Below are 19,192 nucleotides of genomic sequence, written 5' to 3'. Positions count from 1 at the left end.
CGGCACGTTTACGACCTCATTCTGCCAACTCTTCTTTGCTGAGGATCCATTTTAGCGTCATTCTTTATCTTCAGTTGTATGCCGCCGCGATTTTCGACCAGCTAGCGTAATCTAAGAAAGCGAAAACGGACCAATCGCACACGCCGGCAGCACCCTCTTCATCCGGTTATCAATTTTCCTTGAGCGCTCCACTTGAGCGTTCTCTTCGTCTCTTGTCAGTCAATTAGGCATGAGAAGCCGCTCAGTGTAGGCAATGTTATTCGTTTTTCAAGCAAACAAAAGTGACCTCCTATGAAGGAGGAGAGCGTTTGATTGGTCTGAACAGACAACCGTGCGGGTGACCGCCCGGTGCTTGCGTCGGTGCTTACGCAAATTTGACGTCAGGAGATTGGAATAAAAACATAGTGGAATACTTTACGTTATAGGGCCCCTGGCCATCGCTATTTCCAGTGCACCAATCATGTTGCAAGTGGAAAAGAAGACGCCTTTTTCATGACTGGTCGAGTCCGCTACCCTTGGATGTGTTCGGATGCAATGGCACGGTTGTGATGGTGTGGCGGCGAAGAAACCACGCTGGAATAATATTTAACTAATCTGGTTTGTACATAGCTCTTTTGAACGTCTGAACTGTAAAAAACAAAGGACTGAGGAAGACAGGCAAGGACTCTCAAGAGCGACGTGCTTGTCTGTCTCCCTTAGTCCTTAGTTTTTTGTTTGCAGATAGGCTGTTCTAAAAGCTTGGCCAAGCTGGCTGCGAGCGCTAGCACTCAGGTCACCGTGGCGCATGTCCTTACATGTTGTTAGGAGCTTTATATTAGGTGGTGCTCTTATGTAATGTCGAATAAAGCAATACTCCTTTCTGTGGCTCAAATGGTTTATCTAAGTATCTGGCCACCATAGACGTCCCTATTCTTGATTTTGGTTTCCGTGTTTTTGTCAATGTGAGTGTTTCAGCCTGAGGGTGTTATCTAAAACTACAAGGGCAAGGCTTTTTTGCTAAATCTTTGGACAGCATTTTTTCCCTCTCACAACCTACCTTTGCAGCTTTTGGGAAACAATGGGATGAGGGCTCTGCAGTTCTAAGGATTTCATTATTTGAAAGCAGTTCTGTTGAATTGTTATTACACTGTCACTTTCAAGTCATTTGATTTTCCCCCTTTATTACCACATTTTTCCTGCTTTTTCTTTGTCGAAACTAGATGCATTTTTTCTATTATCAGCCGAATCTTGGTCGATACCACATTGTGGGTAGCGCCATCAGTAAATGGAAAATAAATACTGCCGCACCTGTCTTTTGAATGCCACTTGCACAGCGGTGATGCGCCTGCGTAATTTGCTTGGGCCCGAAATTGCTGAAGCTGACGTGAATTCCACGCCCTCATACATGCCTGATACACAGACTGCGATTAGGCGTCGCCTTCACGCGCAAATATTTGCACATTATTTGAAGGACAGACTCCCCGGACTGTTCAGTGTGTGGCGCTGTAGAGACTATAGAACATGTGCTCGTGGTGTGCCCTGAGTATGCATGAGAAAGACTGACATTGGTAGATACATTGAGATATTTACACAATGTGCCACTGTCGGAGGACCTCTTGCTAAGCGCGTGGCCACAGAGTTGGCAGACGACAGAGACAATGCGTGCACTTTCACGTTTCGTGGGTGACACGGGCCTGGACTCACGCCTGTGGTACCAGTTGTGTAATGTGTCATTCACCTCGTTCCTCCCATGATCATCCCCCATTGTGACCCTTTTTCTTCCCCTCTTCCCCTTCTCTTACGTAGAGTAGCAGGCGAGATGCTCCATTATCCGGCCGACCTCTCTACAATTGCCAATCATCGAAATACTTCTTCTTCTGACGTGGCTTCCTCACGTCGCTTTATCAACACCCGTCGCGGTGGCTTAGTGGCTATGGTAACGCGCTGCTAAGCACGCAGTCGCGGGATCAAATCCCGGCTACGGCGGCCGCATTTCGACGGGGGCGAAATGCGATAACGCCCGCGTCCCATGCATGGGGGCACGTTACTAATTCCCTGGCGGTCAAAATTAACCCGTACTTCCCCACTATGGCGCGCCTCGTAATCAACTCGTGGTTTTTGCACCCGAAACTACAGAATTAAATTCAGCTTATCAACACTGGCGACACCGGCGCGCTTCACGCTGCTGCCAGAGAACTGTTTACAGCTGAGCGATCAAAAGGGTCCCGCAGAATTCGCAAGAGTCCGAGAACTCTGTAAAGAACGCTGATGAACACGCGCACCGGCGCTCGTACTGAAATGATGGTAACACGTATTGAACTCGTACGCGGTTTACTACACAGATCTGAAGTCGAATTCCAAGCGTAGAGGCGATCTTCGACTTGTGGTGCGCCTTTGCCTTGACCGCCTTAGCTGCTGCCTCGCTGGCCTCTTTCCGCGTCACGCTGAGGAAGATCTGCTCCAGCGACGTGTCCGTGATGAAGAAGTCGTGCAGCGTGAAGCGCTTCTTCACCCGAGCCATGTTCGTGAACATTTCGCTCCACAGCATTTGCGCGCGAGACATTCGAAACTCGAGCAGGCCCTGTACGAGTGACCAGTGTGTAGCACCTCAACAGCGGTGCCGTTATTACACAAGAAAGACAGGCAGGTCAACCGCGGTTGACATCGAAATAAGAAAGGGATCTGTGAGCCGCATTAGGTGTGTTGTCCCATGTTTTTCCATGTTGGCTACATGAAAGGGAAGAGAGGCTACCCCGGAATATTTCTTTTTTTCTTTGATGTCAACCGCTGTTGAGCCACCTTGACGTCACTTCTGTCACCTTAACGAGATTTATTAACGAGATAAATACATAAAGTACTTTACTAAACGTTTACATTATTTTCTTCCTTTTTAGAACACCAGCATCGGCCCACAGTTTTTGTTTAGTAACGCCACCCTTTAAGAAGCGCGTCAGTGTTTCGTTCCGGAATATTTTCGCTAATGACTCCTTAATTATTACGACTCGGTACATAACCTTACGCTAATTTGGGGCGTATTACTAGTTGTTGCTACTACTACTAGTATTACCATTACTACTAGTATTACTACTAGTTACTACTACTACTACTACTACTACTACTACTAGTTACTACTAGTATTACTATTACTAGTTCTATAGAGATTTGTACAGTACCAGTGCCACCCACGACGATAATGGAAGAGAAAATAGTCTAGAGGAATTCGAAATCCCACAGGTAACGCCGGAAGAAGTAAAGAAAGCCTTGGGAGATATGCAAAGGGGGAAGGCAGCTGGGGAGGATCAGGTAACAGCAGATTTGTTGAAGGATGGGGGGCAGATTGTTCTAGAGAAACTGGCCACCCTGTATACGCAATGCCTCATGACTTCGACCGTACCCGAATCTTGGAAAAATGCTAACATAATCCTAATCCATAAGAAAGGGGACGCCAAAGACTTGAAAAATTATAGACCGATCAGCTTACTGTCCGTTGCCTACAAACTATTTACTAAGGTAATCGCAAATAGAATCAGGAACACCTTAGACTTCTGTCAAGCAAAGGACCAGGCAGGATTCCTTAAAGGCTACTCAACAATAGATCACATTCACACTATCAATCAGGTGATAGAGAAATGTGCGGAATATAACCAACCCTTATATATAGCTTTCATTGATTACGAGAAAGCATTTGATTCTGTCGAAACCTCAGCAGTCATGGAGGCATTACGGAATCAGGGTGTAGACGAGCCATATGTAAAAATACTGAAAAATATCTATAGCGGCTCCACAGCCACCATAGTCCTCCATAAAGAAAGCAACAAAATCCCAATAAAGAAAGGCGTCAGGCAGGGAGATACGATCTCTCCAATGCTATTCACAGCGTGTTTACAGGAGGTATTCAGAGACCTGGATTGGGAAGAAATGGGGATAAAAGTTAATGGAGAATACCTTAGTAACTTGCGATTCGCTGATGATATTGCCTTGCTTAGTAACTCAGGGGACCAACTTCAATGCATGCTCACTGACCTGGAGAGGCAAAGCAGAAGAGTGGGTCTAAAAATTAATCTGCAGAAAACTAAAGTAATGTTTAACAGTCTCGGAAGAGAACAGCAGTTTACAATAGGCAGCGAGGCACTAGAAGTCGTAAGGGAATACATCTACTTAGGGCAGGTAGTGACTGCGGATCCGGATCATGAGACAGAAATAATCAGAAGAATAAGAATGGGCTGGGGTGCGTTTGGCAGGCATTCTCAGATCATGAACAGCAGGTTGCCATTATCCCTCAAGAGAAAAGTATATAATAGCTGTGTCTTACCAGTACTCACCTACGGGGCAGAAACCTGGAGGCTTACGAAAAGGGTTCTACTCAAATTGAGGACGACGCAACGAGCTATGGAAAGAAGAATGATAGGTGTAACGTTAAGGGATAAGAAAAGAGCAGATTGGGTGAGGGAACAAACGCGAGTTAATGACATCTTAGTTGAAATCAAGAAAAAGAAATGGGCATGGGCAGGACATGTAATGAGGAGGGAAGATAACCGATGGTCATTAAGGGTTACGGACTGGATTCCAAGGGAAGGGAAGCGCAGCAGGGGACGGCAGAAAGTTAGGTGGGCGGATGAGATTAAGAAGTTTGCAGGGACGGCATGGCCACAATTAGTACATGACCGGGGTTGTTGGAGAAATATGGGAGAGGCCTTTGCCCTGCAGTGGGCGTAACCAGGCTGATGATGATGATGACTAGTTCCGAGCTACATTTCGACATTTTTGGTGATGTTTAGCTTTATGTCAGGACTCTGGCCTTTGAATGTGAAATAAGCGCGCATTCAACGCCATAATCGCTCATGAATTTCTCGGAACGCAAACGCTCTACAAGTAATATTAGATAACGTTGCCCTCTAATTCTAGTGTGTTCAATTTAGTGTATACTACAATTATATTAATCACCTATAATTTAACCATAAACATGTTCGGTAATATATACTATATATACATACAACAATGGCGGAATGTAAAAAGGTAGAGAGAGAGAGAGAAATAAACTTTATTATTAGACCAGGCTTCTTGAGCCCAAAAGTGGGTTCCCTCCTCTGTCCAGGTATTTCTCAATAAAGTATTTGCGTAGTTAGCATAGTGCATTTATTTATTTATTTATTTATTTATTTATTTATTTATTTATTTATTTATTTATTTATTTATTTATTTATTTATTTATTTATTTATCTTGTAGCGGCAGCAGCATCGGCGTCGGACGAGAGATGACGTAGACGCTCGCGTCTACACGAGGCTCGAGCGGCTGGCACGCTTCGGCACGGGCTAGCGTTCCGAAAGAGATTAGTTAAAAGAATACTACGCTAACCTCCGTATTCAGAAATGCACCTTAAGTTGAGGCCTATGCTTGACTTGATCTAAGTGACGCCTATCGTGAACGCGCCGAAAGAAACGCAGTGAGCGTCTTTGGGCATGTTAACGCCAGGCGTCATCTAAATCAAGTCATGCATGGGTTTCGACTTTAGTTGCATTTCTGAATACGGGGGTAAGAGATCGACTGTCGGTTCTTCCTCTCCTGCGAGAGCCGGATACTTTACCGGTCTATGTGGTCTCTCGTCGCCACAATTTATTTATTTATTTTCAAACACTTTTAACCCTTCCGGGTTGTTACAGGGTGGAAGCTTAACGTTGCGGACCCTGCATATGAATTGAAGCAATTGCGGCAAAGGTTCAAGGTTGCCAGTTGTGTAATTATATTACTTACAGCCATTATGTAGCACCTCAGTAGATGACACCAGGTGTGTACATCTGGTAATTCACGGACGGGACCCAAATGCCGCCATGAGGTTTTCTGTGCTAAAACCACAACACGAGCTTTCCGAGCTTTTCAGCGCTCAGCGCTGAAAACACACACACAAAAAAGATTTAGGCTACGCTTGTTTCTAAGGGAGCATTCCAGCCAATCCTGAAAGATTATTAGCGAAAGCGGCTAACCAGTAGGAAATATCACTTATGAGCAACAAGTTTAGCGAATTCCTTCCCTGCCACTCCGCGTCTTGTGGTATTTGAGATGAGTGCGGAACTATGATGGGTACACGAGAAGGAGGATAACAGGACAAGCGCTGTTTTCTAGGTTCAAGGTTTATCGTTCAGGGTTCTGCGTTATATCAGGAGAATGGTATTGGCGGCGTTTTCTGCTTGTTTGTTTTTTGCAGCGAAGCTGCATGTGGCTAGGCCATCACCGGCACCCGCGAACAACCCGCGAACTAGCTCGTTGGAACACCTCGGCGCAATCGCGCGAACGCGCTCGCGCCACTGCTCACGCGTTCGTCGTCGTCGTCTCCTTCCGTTGCCGCTCAGTGCCTAAAGGGACACTAAAGGCAAAAATTCAGTCAAGATACAGTGATGGATTAGTGCACGAGAATCGGGTAAAGCGTCATTATTATCGCAAACCGAGCCTCAATAGCCGACAAATTGATGTAAATGCAGGTCATGATTAGAGACTCCCCCGGGGCATTCAAGTACTCGCCCGATGACGAAAGCACTCCTCAGTTAAATTCTGTCCCTAAAACTGAACCACTCGTTGCAAAAAAACATCCTTGTATTGTACTATAAGACGAAATAAAATGCTACTTGCCCAGTTCTATTTCATTTTCAGAAAGCAAGAATTTTTCGAAATTACTCTTGACAAGGGCGCGGTCGGTCGAAAGATTTCGTTTTCGCTCTACAACGCGCCGCCGACGGTTTCGCGTTTCAGTATTTTCGTTATCGCGTAGTGCTGTGCTGGTTTTGCTGGCGCCCGAAACTCGCACAAATTGCAAGTAGCAGAGAATTCAACTTCCATGGGTGTCGCGGGGTGCTCGAACGGTCTACGCAACTTGGTCAAAAAGCAGCTGCAGCGGTTAATCCACCGCTCTGTCTTGTCTCGGTACCACCGTCTCTCGGATGCCGTTTGACTCAATGACGGCAGGAAAGGGTGGTGATGGCGTATGCAACGTCACCACTCCCCCGGTTGGGTGGCGGGAGATTTCAAATCCGAAAAAGCTATTCGGACCGTTCAGATGCAATTGTCTCGTGAACCAAGTCTTTTCTTGGCCCGAAACAAGCGTTGCGAGGTTTCTGGAATGGTGGTTAACCAGTCCATGTCGGCTTAGCATTTGTCTTTAGTGTCCCGTTAAAGGGCATGAGGCATTTATTGGTAAGAGGTAACTATCGTCATCATCACCAACTATCATCGCTCGAGCATTGGTGTGTTTTTTCACAGCTGGCTCCGTTGCCGCTCACCACCTGAAATCATCAAACGAAATCCTACGCTTCCTGCGTAGAATTTAATTTCTCTTCTGTCGTCGTAATAGGGAGGCCGCGTTAATATTTTTTTATTTACGGTGGTATGAACCATTCCTTCAATGGCCACGAAAGAGTTCCGGAAAATTTTATAGGCGTGTAGGATACAGCTAATATTATTTGTTCGCACCACAGTTTGTGTGAAGCGTTTCATATTAAGAGAGCTACTGACGATCACAAGTTACCCTCCTCCATACCATGCATTCTCTCCTCAACTCGTTCGCCGAGTGATCGGGATATGTTCCGCCTTCACTGGCTCTGCGTCATGATGGCACGTCATGTCGTCTACTTCCGGTTCTCTAGGAGCGAGCACGCGAAACTTCTCCAACCTCTCCGCCAGCTGCTTGGCAGTCGACCCCAAGCAACAGCTATGAAGAAGGGTGCGTTGCGGGCATTCGGTAGTAGCGCCAAAAGTGACTCGTATTCTGGTAACCATAAGCGAGTTGGGACTTTCGACGGATGGCTGGAAGCATTAACTCAAGCTGATGAAGGAACCTTAGCGCAGGCGTACGTCAGCTACCTGGTCGGTCTGCACGATCCAGCCAACCGTTGGCGCAGAGCTCAACCAGCCCCCCCAAAAAGAGCTAATATATCTCTAACCAAGTGTAAATCATTTTAAACATTTACAAAACAGCGTTTTAACGACTATGCTCCTGCGAAAAAGTTACACCAGCTGCAAAGAATACACTTCGTTACTGCTACGGTGTTTAAGTAATAAGTAACGCGCAAATCCTGAGGTCAGTCGGATAGTGACAGTCCGATGCGCTGCAGCCACTCCGCTCGTCTGCTGCCTTGCAGAGGGACATGATGTCACAGCTTTACTTATTGTCTGTCGCTACGTATGTAGTCCACAACGCAACAAAGTCGAATCATAGTGCTCGCGAAAAGGCTGAGACTGACTATGACTACGGAGCTCTCGTCAAAATGGAACACGTTATAATAGAAGGACATGCTTGCTGTGTGCCGGAAGTATTTAACTGTAGTGAGAAATCAGCATTGTGCATTCTCTTTCTGTTACTTTCTTTTTATAGAAACAAATTACCTATATTCCAACTATTACGAACAACATTTGTTCACCATAAAGATGGAAAGATTATTGATGACGCGCCCTCCCAGCCAATCCGATAACTCGCCGTACTCACGTCATTGGGGCAAATGACGTCAAATGGGTAGGGGCGGGTTAAAATTTAGCCGAGCGATGTGCGGCGATCGGCAGTGATGTACATTTTAAAACCTCATAATAAATTACTCGTTTTACGCGGAGCACTTCGATGGGCCAAATAATGATCAGAAGGACCTACTCTAAGGACTCGGTACGTTTGTACAAAATCGTCAGAATTGTTTCAGGGTCCCTTTAAGGGGCTGACTTGCTGTTGAGTCCTTGGAGTGCCGTTCTGATTTCCGCCTCACTGAAGTCTTCATCTAACTTGGGACAAGGACTGCCAGTGTACCGGCCATGCTCGACCGTCGGTCGTTGCGGGAGGTATTTGTCGCAGAGTTTCATGACGATTTGCTTCTCGCTCGGCGCCCCTTTTTCTTTGTGCCCCAGGACCGGACAGGGTTAACAACAAAACGCTCAAAAACCTGGACGACAAATCTGTTACCAAACTCACGGGCTATATGAACAAGTGCTGGAGAGAAGGCCGCATCCCGGAGCAGTGGAAGAGGTCCAAGGCTATCCTGATACCCAAGCACGGAAAGCCGTTGAGTTTGGAGACCCTACGCCCAATCTCTCTCACGTCGTGCGTGGGTAAGGTCTTGGAACACGCCTTCCTGAACCGTATCAACAGCCATCTAGAAGAGACGGAAGCCTACCCCCACACCATGATAGGCTTCCGATCCCGCCTGTCCACGCAGGACGTCATGTTACAACTAAAGAACCACATCCTTGACGACGAGACAAGAAACACCAGTGCCATCCTAGGACTAGACCCGGAGAACGCATTCGACAACGTCGCTCACGAGTCGATCCTTAAACAAGTGTCTAATCTGAACCTGGGGGAAAGATCCTACAACTACGTGAGGGACTTTCTGAACGATCGCAAAGCCACCCTCACGGTTGGCGACCTCGAGTCCGAAGAACGAGCCCTGGGAAGTGCAGGTACCCCCCAGGGCTCAGTTATATCTCCACTCCTTTTCAACTTAGTCATGCTGGGTCTCCCCAGAAAACTACGCGAAATCGAAGGAATCCACCACGCTATATACGCAGACGATATAACGATATGGGCAGACCGCGGCAGTATGGGCAACTTGAACACGCACTACAAACGGCCATTAACAAAGTGGAAGAGTACCTCCAAGGAACGGGCCTCAAATGCTCCCCGAGCAAATCCGAACTACTCCCTTTACCGGTCGACGCGTAGAGGCATGCCACCAAAGAGCTACACAGGACCCCGGGAGTACGAGGAAATCGGCCTGTACACCCAAGACGGAAACGCAATCCCCAAAGTAAACAAGATCAAAATCCTCGGAATGATCATTGAGGCCAACGGAGCTAACGGTGAAACCGTGAGGAAGATCGAAGGCAAAGTCATCAGCGCCACGAGACTCATAAAGAGAATCACCAATAGACACGCGGGCATGAAGGAAGACAACGTCATTCGACTGATCCACTCATTCGTTGTCAGCCACATCGCCAATGTAGCCGCCTACCACAACTGGTACGTCGCGGAGAAGAACAAGATTAACACGCTCATAAGGAAAACGTACAAGATTGCCCTGGGCCTAACGGAATCGACGAGCACCGAGCTCCTGACTCAGCTGGGCATATACAATACCATAGAAGAAATAGCCGAAGCACAACGCATCTCGCAGCTCGAACGCCTGTCGACCACCACGACAGGAAGACACATTATGAACACGCTCGGAATAGCGTACCACAACCAGCACGGCCAGAAAATGCAAATCCCCAACAACATCAGAGAGACAATTAAGGTAGCAACCATCCCAAGAAACGTGCACCCCGATTACAACCGAAGTAGACGAAAGGCAAGAGCCGAGGCTCTGCTCCGTTCATTCGGCAGGGACAGAAACGCGCGCTTTGTCGACGCAGCCGAATATGCGAACGGCCAAACATACGCCGCCGTAGTCATAGACGCAGAATCAAAAATCAGAACCACATGCAGTGTATACACCAAACACTCAGAAATAGCGGAGGAAGTAGCGATTGCGCTGGCCCTCACAGAACAGGAATGCGAAGTCGTACTTCGCAAACGGCAGTAAAGAATTATGCCATAGGTCGAATTTCCAAGGAAGCCATGTCCATTCTGGCCAAAGCGGGCAGATCCAAAACCGCGAGCTCGAGGATCATATGGTTCCCGGCGCACGTCACCACGGAAGGCGACGCGCTCCCGAACCTTAACGAGACGGCGAACGGGACGGCGCGAGACATGACCCGCCGCGCCGAACAGGGCAACGCCTCTCGCACGATAGCGAAAGCTTCTCGAGCAGAACGGGAAAGGCTCACAAGATACAACGACATCACCAGTGCATATTCGAACGCCAGAAGGATATACCCCCCGCCGAGTCCCAAATTGAACAGGAGGCAGGCCGTCGCCTGGCGACGACTCCAGACAAACACGTTCCCTAATTCATTCCGTCTCAAACGCATCTTCCCAGATAAGCATCAGGACGACACATGCAAATTGTGCCAGAAAGAACCAGCAAAACTCAAACACATGCTGTGGGAGTGCAATGTAGTTATAAGAGGGATGGCAGTTACTCCGGAGACCCTGTCGTCGAGGTGGGCCGCCGCTCTGCGCAGCTCAGACCTCGGCATCCAGACGTGGGCATTCCAGCAAGCCCGTGAGGCGGCGTTGAGGCAGGGCCTTGACGTTCCTCCGTGGGAGACCTGAGGCCGGGTCGCGTTAAACCTTACCGGACGTACAAGAAAGTTGTATCCATCCATCCATCCATCCATCCATCCATCCTTTAAGGGGGTGTGAGCCATTCATTGTCTTATGTGACGGACGCATTTAATAACAGAGGTGATACGAGAATGTGTGTGAATACCTATCATCACGACCACCACCGATGAGGACAATAAACATGTTCGTGCCTTTGTTCAAAATTCTATGTCATGTCTGTACCGTGTGCTAAAGAGCTTCGCTGGTTATCCACCTTCACACAGTGGAACGGCTCATTTTTTTTCAGTTTGGGCATCCGACGATTATTTTTACCAGCTTTTCGTCACGCAGCCGGTCGTATACATCACTGCGTAATGATTTGCAAACTGGCTGATATATATCTACAGGACCTGAAATTAGGCATTTTAAGGACCCTAAAATGTCATTGTCATTGGTGTGTAAACGTATATCTATACTTCTTCTCAATGCTGACTGAGTCTGTTTCATTGTAGTTTATTGGCTTTAAATTCGGCTCTAACGTGGACAATGGTTCAGGCGTTCGTCAGGCACTCAACATTTGACAGAGCGTCCTCACTCGAAAAGCCATCTAGCCCATTAAAATAAAATGTCCCAGTTTACGCCGACAGGTGAAGCATCGATTGCAGTAGGAAATTTTAGGCAGCTATACTAAGTAACGATAATAGGTTTATTGGCCGTATCAAGTTGTAAACATTCGTTTTGCTGTATTAAGCATGGTGTTATGCGCGCACATTGCAGACATGAACACATCTCACTCAATGGCGTCAAACGCTCGCTCTCAAAACGCTGGCGTGAGGAAGAGCGGCAGCAACAGCGAGCGAATTGCCCCTCGCGCTACATCTCGCTTCAACAACTAAGCGGCGAGAACAAAAGCTACACGAAGCCATCAGCCCTCGACGCACCTAGACTCTGTACCTATCGCAGACTGTTTTCAAGATCGAGGCCACGCGGCCACACCCAGCCGTGCCGTATGCAGCCGCCGCCGGAGTTGAACGCTTCCCTGCTGCCTTGCGCGCGATGGAGGACGGCCCGCTTCCTCCGCGCCTTTCGCCCTCGCGCGCGCGACATCGAGCCACCATGCTTTTCCGTTTACCATCGCATGCTTTCACTTGTAAACACAGCATAAGGCACGCTGCCGTTATCGCACTTGGACTTTATACGGAATATCATGTAGGCGGCGATGGCGACGCCTACGGCGAAAATTCCCTTGGAGTGTACGTATAAATCATATCGCAATGCAGAAAAAAACGCTCTAGACAAAATTTTAATCTATATATGAACCTGTTTGGACGGCGCCTCAGATTTCAAATGTAATTGATTTTCAGGTGTTATGGCAAAGTGCGTTTATATAAGGGCTGGAAATCTCACGACTGGGCGTTGTGCCCAAGGTGGCCTCTCTATTGGTAATAAAGTGGGGTGGGACCTTGCCACACAACCAAACAGACACCGTCACTTAAACCTATTTTGTCACTGTAGACGGAGAAACTACGTGGCCGTCCTCAGCAAGCCATCGCGTCGAGAACTGGGCCGCGGTTTCTGCAGCCTAACACACTTACCCAGTTATCACTATTTCACAAACATGATGCATAACTGGAGCAAAATACACCATAATCATTTGCAGAATGCTAAAGGTACGTTCACCGATTCGAAGATGCGCTACGTAGCTCTTTAATAGACACGCACGAAGAAACACGCACATACAGACATGGTGATTCTCCAGCTAACAGCTCTAATCTGAGTTGCTATAGTTGGCGCACCATCTCGCTTAGTTTATCGAACACACCACAGGCGTCTCACATAACGCAGGATAACAGGGAGAAAACGACGGCTCAGTGATTATTTCTAAAGCTCCTAATTATTCCAGGAACGTTAACGTTTTGCTACACATGGCACATGACACGCCCCCAATTTTTCGCCAAGTGTGAACACTGCGTGTGGTAGTGTTCTCGGTACATTGGGAAACATACCGGAGACAGCCGCATAACGGTTCGAACACTGGATAACTTACAACAGCTGTAATCATAAAGGCTGTAATTGATGAAGACACATTTAACTATGCATGCACATTTGCTATAATGTACCCCCGTCTTCCTCCTGTATAACAAATTTCGTCACGATGTCAGCTATTGGAAGGTGGACTAAACTAGATGTTGCGCTCTTCGCAAAAAACACTTATCAAGTTCCGGAGTACTTGCACATGTAAATTACTTGAAAGGTCGCAATCGACCCACCTACTCTGAACTTTGCGGACACATTGCACATTCCCTTCCCTCCTTATTAACAAGTCCGCAGTTTGGTTCACCGAGGTCACCAAGGTGCATATCGTTCCTCGCGGAACGCATGAAAATAGGCGGGAAACGATCGAGTATTGAGAAATTATTTCCAATGATTGTAATTAGGCCAGAAATGTTTTTAAAAAAATATTATACTCAACGTCTAATATGTTCCCCCATTTCCATTGTATAGGAATTTGATGGCATGTACAATTATCCTAATACCGTGAGAAACAGCGAATAACTGCTTACTCCCGCTTTCAAGCTCCCGTTGAAGCAATTTTTTACAATGGCTAGAATTTAACAGCAGGCATTTACCTTCGGATGTTGAGTGGCCAAACCATCCACCCCCTCGCCACCACCACCACCGCTCCTTTCACAAATTCGTTCGTGGTGGCAGTTGCAGTTCCTCCGGTACAGTGGGCTGAATTCTGCTCTATTCGTTAAACATCCCTGTAGCGTTCCGGAGCACTTGGATGCGTAAGTTATTGCAAACACTGTAATTAACACATATACTCTGTACTTCGCCTACACATTGCGCGTAGCATTCCCCTTATTTTGACGACGTTTACACATGTTATGCTTCATTTAATTCCCCGAAAAACACCGGAGAAACCGGCTACGAACCTCGTATAACACGTGAAGATATGGAGAAATTGAGGGTTTAGTGGTTCCCGATAAAGATAAGTACACGTGTCAGTATTTATTTCCTAAAGTTTATAGTTACAGAAGAAACGCTAACGTTTCACCACGCATTAAACTTTATATGCCCCCATGTTTTCATCAACTATAATCTGTGACGCAGAGTTATATAAGTGTGACGCAGACTTCTCCGGGACACGGGAAAACATATATCTGGTAACGGCCATATAACGCCTTCGAGCACCTTTTTCAAGTCGTTTTTCATGAATCCCATATAATAAACTGACGCTCTCATAACATCACCCACGAATCAGGCATACTACGCCCCTTATTCGCTCAGAATGTCAAGCTGTGGAACGTTGAGCTCCTTCAGCACACTGGGCAAACTTCCAGCGAGCTTCATAAAATGCACTTGTGAAGCTTCCGGTATGCACCCCACAATTCTCTGCCAATCTTCTCCGAATATAGACTTCATACCACGTGTAGTTTTTTCGGGGCAGCGCGAAAACATTGTGAGAGTTTTAACAACGCGTCTGCACAGGCATAACACCAAACTTTACTACGTGCTATTTTTACCTTAATTACGCAACACGTTTTAATATCTTTCTATGCATCGCTGCTAACATTTCACGTGTTCCCTCGAAATATAGCTATATATATATGTAGCGCACTTGAACAAAACATGGACACGCACACGCAAACACAGAAACAAAGGAAGCACTGAAGAAATTTGGCACTTGCTGCATGCCCTATTTTTATTTTTTTCTCCACGATTTTTTAACGTGCCCTGCTAAATAACAAAGTCATGAGTTACCAGCTAGCCCATCAGTGTAGCTTAATTAAGGGAACCACTATAGAGAAACAGTAGATAAGCTTATATAGATAAATTATACTGGATAAAGTTTATTTTCGTTTATTTTTCGCCGGTAACCCAGGACCGGTACATCTGTGCTACGTCGCAGTTGTAAATGTGCTTTCCGAATTGAGCCGTTTTCGTCGAAGCTAAAATTCTCGAAACTTGCTAAGATCTGTTTTTGGCACATTTAGGATACAATCGAGTCCGTGTTTAGCGACAAAAATTTAACTAGGCCGTAGCAGACGCTGTCAAAATCCATGACGTCACGGACCAGTTGGTTGGGGAAGTGCTGCCGCGTAAGCGGGCGATTTCAAGATGCCGTTTCGTCTTTGAAGCAGCTCCTTTCCGCTGCTGCCGGCAGGTGGCAACACAAGTCTGTGCCAGGGCCGCCTTTTCAGACGTCATTTTTCTCATAGGCGAAAACAGTTTCTCATATTTGTCTTGAAAAACAGGCGACTAATCGTGCCAAGCCTTATACTAAACAAAGTCGACAACACAATGCGATCGTTTTTTGAAACTATACGCATGCATACGTAAGCCATCCCTGGCCTTATCACGAAGGGAGTTCGCATTCTTGGCCGATGTCAACGTGACCAGTGAGCAGTGATAGCCTCCTTTATATATATATATATATATATATATATATATATATATATATATATATATATATATAGTGAACGAGAAGGGAGTTAACAGAAGAGAGGCTCAATTTTTATTAATCCTATCATAGGTAGCCAACAAACAAAGACACCGTGGACGACATAGGGGAAATTACTCGTAATTATTAATTCATTTTAAATTCAAGGAATGGACAGTGGATGAAAGAAACTTCCCGCAGGTGGGTAATGATCCCCCGTCTTCGCATTACGCGTGCCATGCTCTATCAATTGAGCTACCGCTGCGCCGTCTTCCCATCCACTTTCTGGGGTATATGTATTACTACTAGAACTAATACTGGCAGTGTTAGCCAGCGCCACCACTCACAAACCTTGGTGGTGGATGTGGAACATCCTTTCTGCCGCCGGAGCCACGAGTACGTGATCTTTTGGGGTGAAAGCACCTGGTCAATAAACATGCATGTGCTACCAGAAGGCATCAATGTTGCCGGATTCGAGACCCTCGTTATGTAATGAACGAGAAGGAAGGAGGTTAAGCGAGGAGCCCGATTTTTATTATTCTTATCAGACGTGGCATCGTTCCCCACCTGCGCCAAGTTTTTTCATCCACTTTCAATACCATTGAGATATAATTTCTTTATCTCAGGTAGTAAATACAAGCCATATTTCCCCCGTGTTGTCCACAGTGCCATTCTTTGTTGGCGTCTTACGATATCATTATATATATATATATATATATATATATATATATATATATATATATATATATATATATATATATATATATAATGTAGTTATCCCTTTGTTCCTTCTATATAGCACCTTGTATCACTCACAAAAATTTCAGTTGGCAGTCACCGTTCGTCCTCGTTTCTTTCTGTGTCCCCTGTCAAGCTTAGCGCTGCACCACCCAGTCTCATGGAAAACCAACTAGCCCAAACTATCACCCTTGTAAGGTAAATGTAAAATCTTTCTTTCGAATTCACCTCTACACCAGATTTCATCGAGGTCAGCTAGCAACAACACGGCTTTTCTGAGTTTTAAAAGAAATGCCCAGATGAAATGGAATTCACATTTCATTGGCATTAACCTGCAACGAACGCCTCGTCACGTCTATCGCGCACGAGTCGGGAGGGTCTATGTACGAGGAAGCTTTAGCTCCAATGCTCCTATATAAATACATGTAAAATGAAAATTTGCTTTTCTCGGCAACCACAGCACCAAATTTGACGAGGCTTGCCGCATTTAAAAGAAAAACGTAAGATCTAGTGACTTTTTGCATTGAGTTATCGATTTCTGTCATCAATGTTTTACTAAAAATTATCAAAATATAAATTTTTCAGGAAAGGAAACTATCAAATTTACAACTCTGTCACTCAGCAAGGAAAAATAATAGCACAATTCGGCGAACTGCATCTCATAGTACATTTAAATCGGACAAGATTAATGTGGTGCCCTAAAATCTGCCGAAATTCAGCAATACGGAAATACAGATTTTGCAGCACGCTTGTATAGAACGTAAGAAATTCACGTAAGATAAAAGTTGACGCATCAAAGTTATCTGCTTTGAGAGATCTAAAGGATTCCGTTTACAGAACCGCGATATCTGTTCCTGATGCAGACCTATGAATGTGTAAACTTTGTGCTTCTATATTTTTTCGATCTATCCTATTTTTGAAAATTCTAGTAATAAAATTCAGGCCCCAAATCGAAATTCCGCTTCCAACAGCCACTATAATTTAGATTTCTTCCTCAAATGCAAAAAAAAATTCACCAAGATTGGTCCAGGGGTTAGATCATGAAAGCGTTTTTGTGTTTTACATGTATTCGAATCGGCCGCGTCGGAGTTGGGGCCGAGCTAAAGCTTCCTCTTAAGGCTTCTTCTTTCGCTTTGGAGCACGGTATTTGACTTACGCACTCCCAAAGTGATGCTTTCACAGTTTTCTTAAAGTAAAGCCTCACCTCATAGCTGTACACGAGCTCCGCCTCGGGGAAGTTTGGACGCACAGCATTAGCCACGTCTTGGTGGTAGGAGAAGTGCTGCTGGCGGTCTGGGTACGTCTTTACCGTGATGGTGTAACCCTTCCCAAACTTGTCCTTCAACTGTGCCAGCGACCCCAGGCACTGCAGCTTGCCGTCCCCCAGGATGGTGATGCGGTTGCACAAGAACTCTACGTCCGATAGGCTGCACATTCCGTAGGAAAACAATATGGACAACAATATGAGTTTTTGTATACATCAACAAACTATGTTTATCTAAGGGACTTTGAAAAATGCTGCAGTTTCGCCCGAAAGGTGAAACATCCATTGCGATAGCAAATTATTAGAGAGCTATACGAAGTAAGGATCGTAGTTTTGCCAAGCATATAAACTTATAAACATTCGATTACTAACGAAATTAACAAGCATGGTGCCATGCGCGCAAGCAAACATGAACATATCTCACTCGATGACCACGGAAACTTGCTCTCAAAACGCTTGAGTGAGGAAGCGTGGCAGCAGCAGCGAGCGAATTGACATTCGTGCTGCAACACGCGTCAATGCTAACTAAGCCGCGAAAACACAGCGCATGAGGGACTCTGTCCCCGTCGCAGATTGCTTTAAATATAGCGCCACCCGGGCGGGCGCGCGCTGCTTGGCAGCAGCCGCCGCAGTAGCATGCGGCCCCACCCTCCCCTTCCTCCGCAGGTGTGAGCGCGACGGAAGACGGCGGCCTTCCTTCCCGCTTCCCTTCCCTTGCGCGTGAGAGATTGAGCGACGATAGCCAGCTCACCCTCGCACGCTTTCACTCGCGCAAACAACATAATTCGCGCAGCGATTACTTTATCGCCCTTGAACTTTATGTGGGACCTAGCGGTGGCAACAACATTGCGGCGGAAATGCGCCTGGGGTTTCCATATAATGGCAATCGCAATAATATGGTAACTGACTGGTGGCCATTAACTTCCCGACCATCACTCGTCGAATACAGAGACGCCGTATTCAAGAGGTTTGAAGCTGCAGCTTATTTTTGCCACCTGGGATTGCTTACGATGCACCTAAATTTATATACCTAAGGCCGAGTTCATATTTTATGTTCTTCCAATACGGCTTCTGCTGCTGCAAGCCGAAGCCGCTTCCTGGCGCTCAGCTGCAGAACTCCACAGTGACGGAACCACAAAGGTGGTTCCTACCTATACTCTAACATAGCCCTACTACCATTACTCTAGTGCCATAAAGCATTACATACATCCCTTATGATTTGTAGTGGTGGTTTCCAACATCTTCGATAGACATCCGCTTTCGCAACGCCGGGATGACTACTGTTTTTCTTGCGCATTTCTATTTGCTGCTCGTACGCTGTGCACTCACTTCATTGAATACGATCATCTGCTTAAAGGGAGACTAACGGGAAATATGCTAATTTAAGCAAGACTCGCACATTTTCTTGCTCAAAGAGTAATTGTGATGCTTAAAGAGTTATCTCTCTTATAATGCTCCATTAGGACAAATAAACCGTTAATAAAGTACTTACCTTTATACCAACTTTGTTTCCTTTATCTGAGCATTTAACTGGACTTGACTTTCTTGTAGAGTGTCTACTTAAAAAGAGAGTGGTCGGCGCTGTGA

General features: G+C 46.1%; 1 pseudogene; it reads right to left on the bottom strand.

Moving 5' to 3' along the window:
* Positions 1–2,179: 2,179 nt before the first annotated feature.
* The window catches only part of LOC135907719 (uncharacterized), a 31,835-nt pseudogene continuing 14,822 nt past the window's right edge, over positions 2,180–19,192 (bottom strand).

The sequence above is a fragment of the Dermacentor albipictus genome, chromosome 1 (genome assembly GCF_038994185.2).
Source record: "Dermacentor albipictus isolate Rhodes 1998 colony chromosome 1, USDA_Dalb.pri_finalv2, whole genome shotgun sequence".
Lineage (NCBI taxonomy): Eukaryota > Metazoa > Arthropoda > Arachnida > Ixodida > Ixodidae > Dermacentor > Dermacentor albipictus.
The sequence above is the reverse complement of the archived record's forward strand: the minus strand, read 5'-3'. Positions and strand labels throughout refer to the sequence as shown.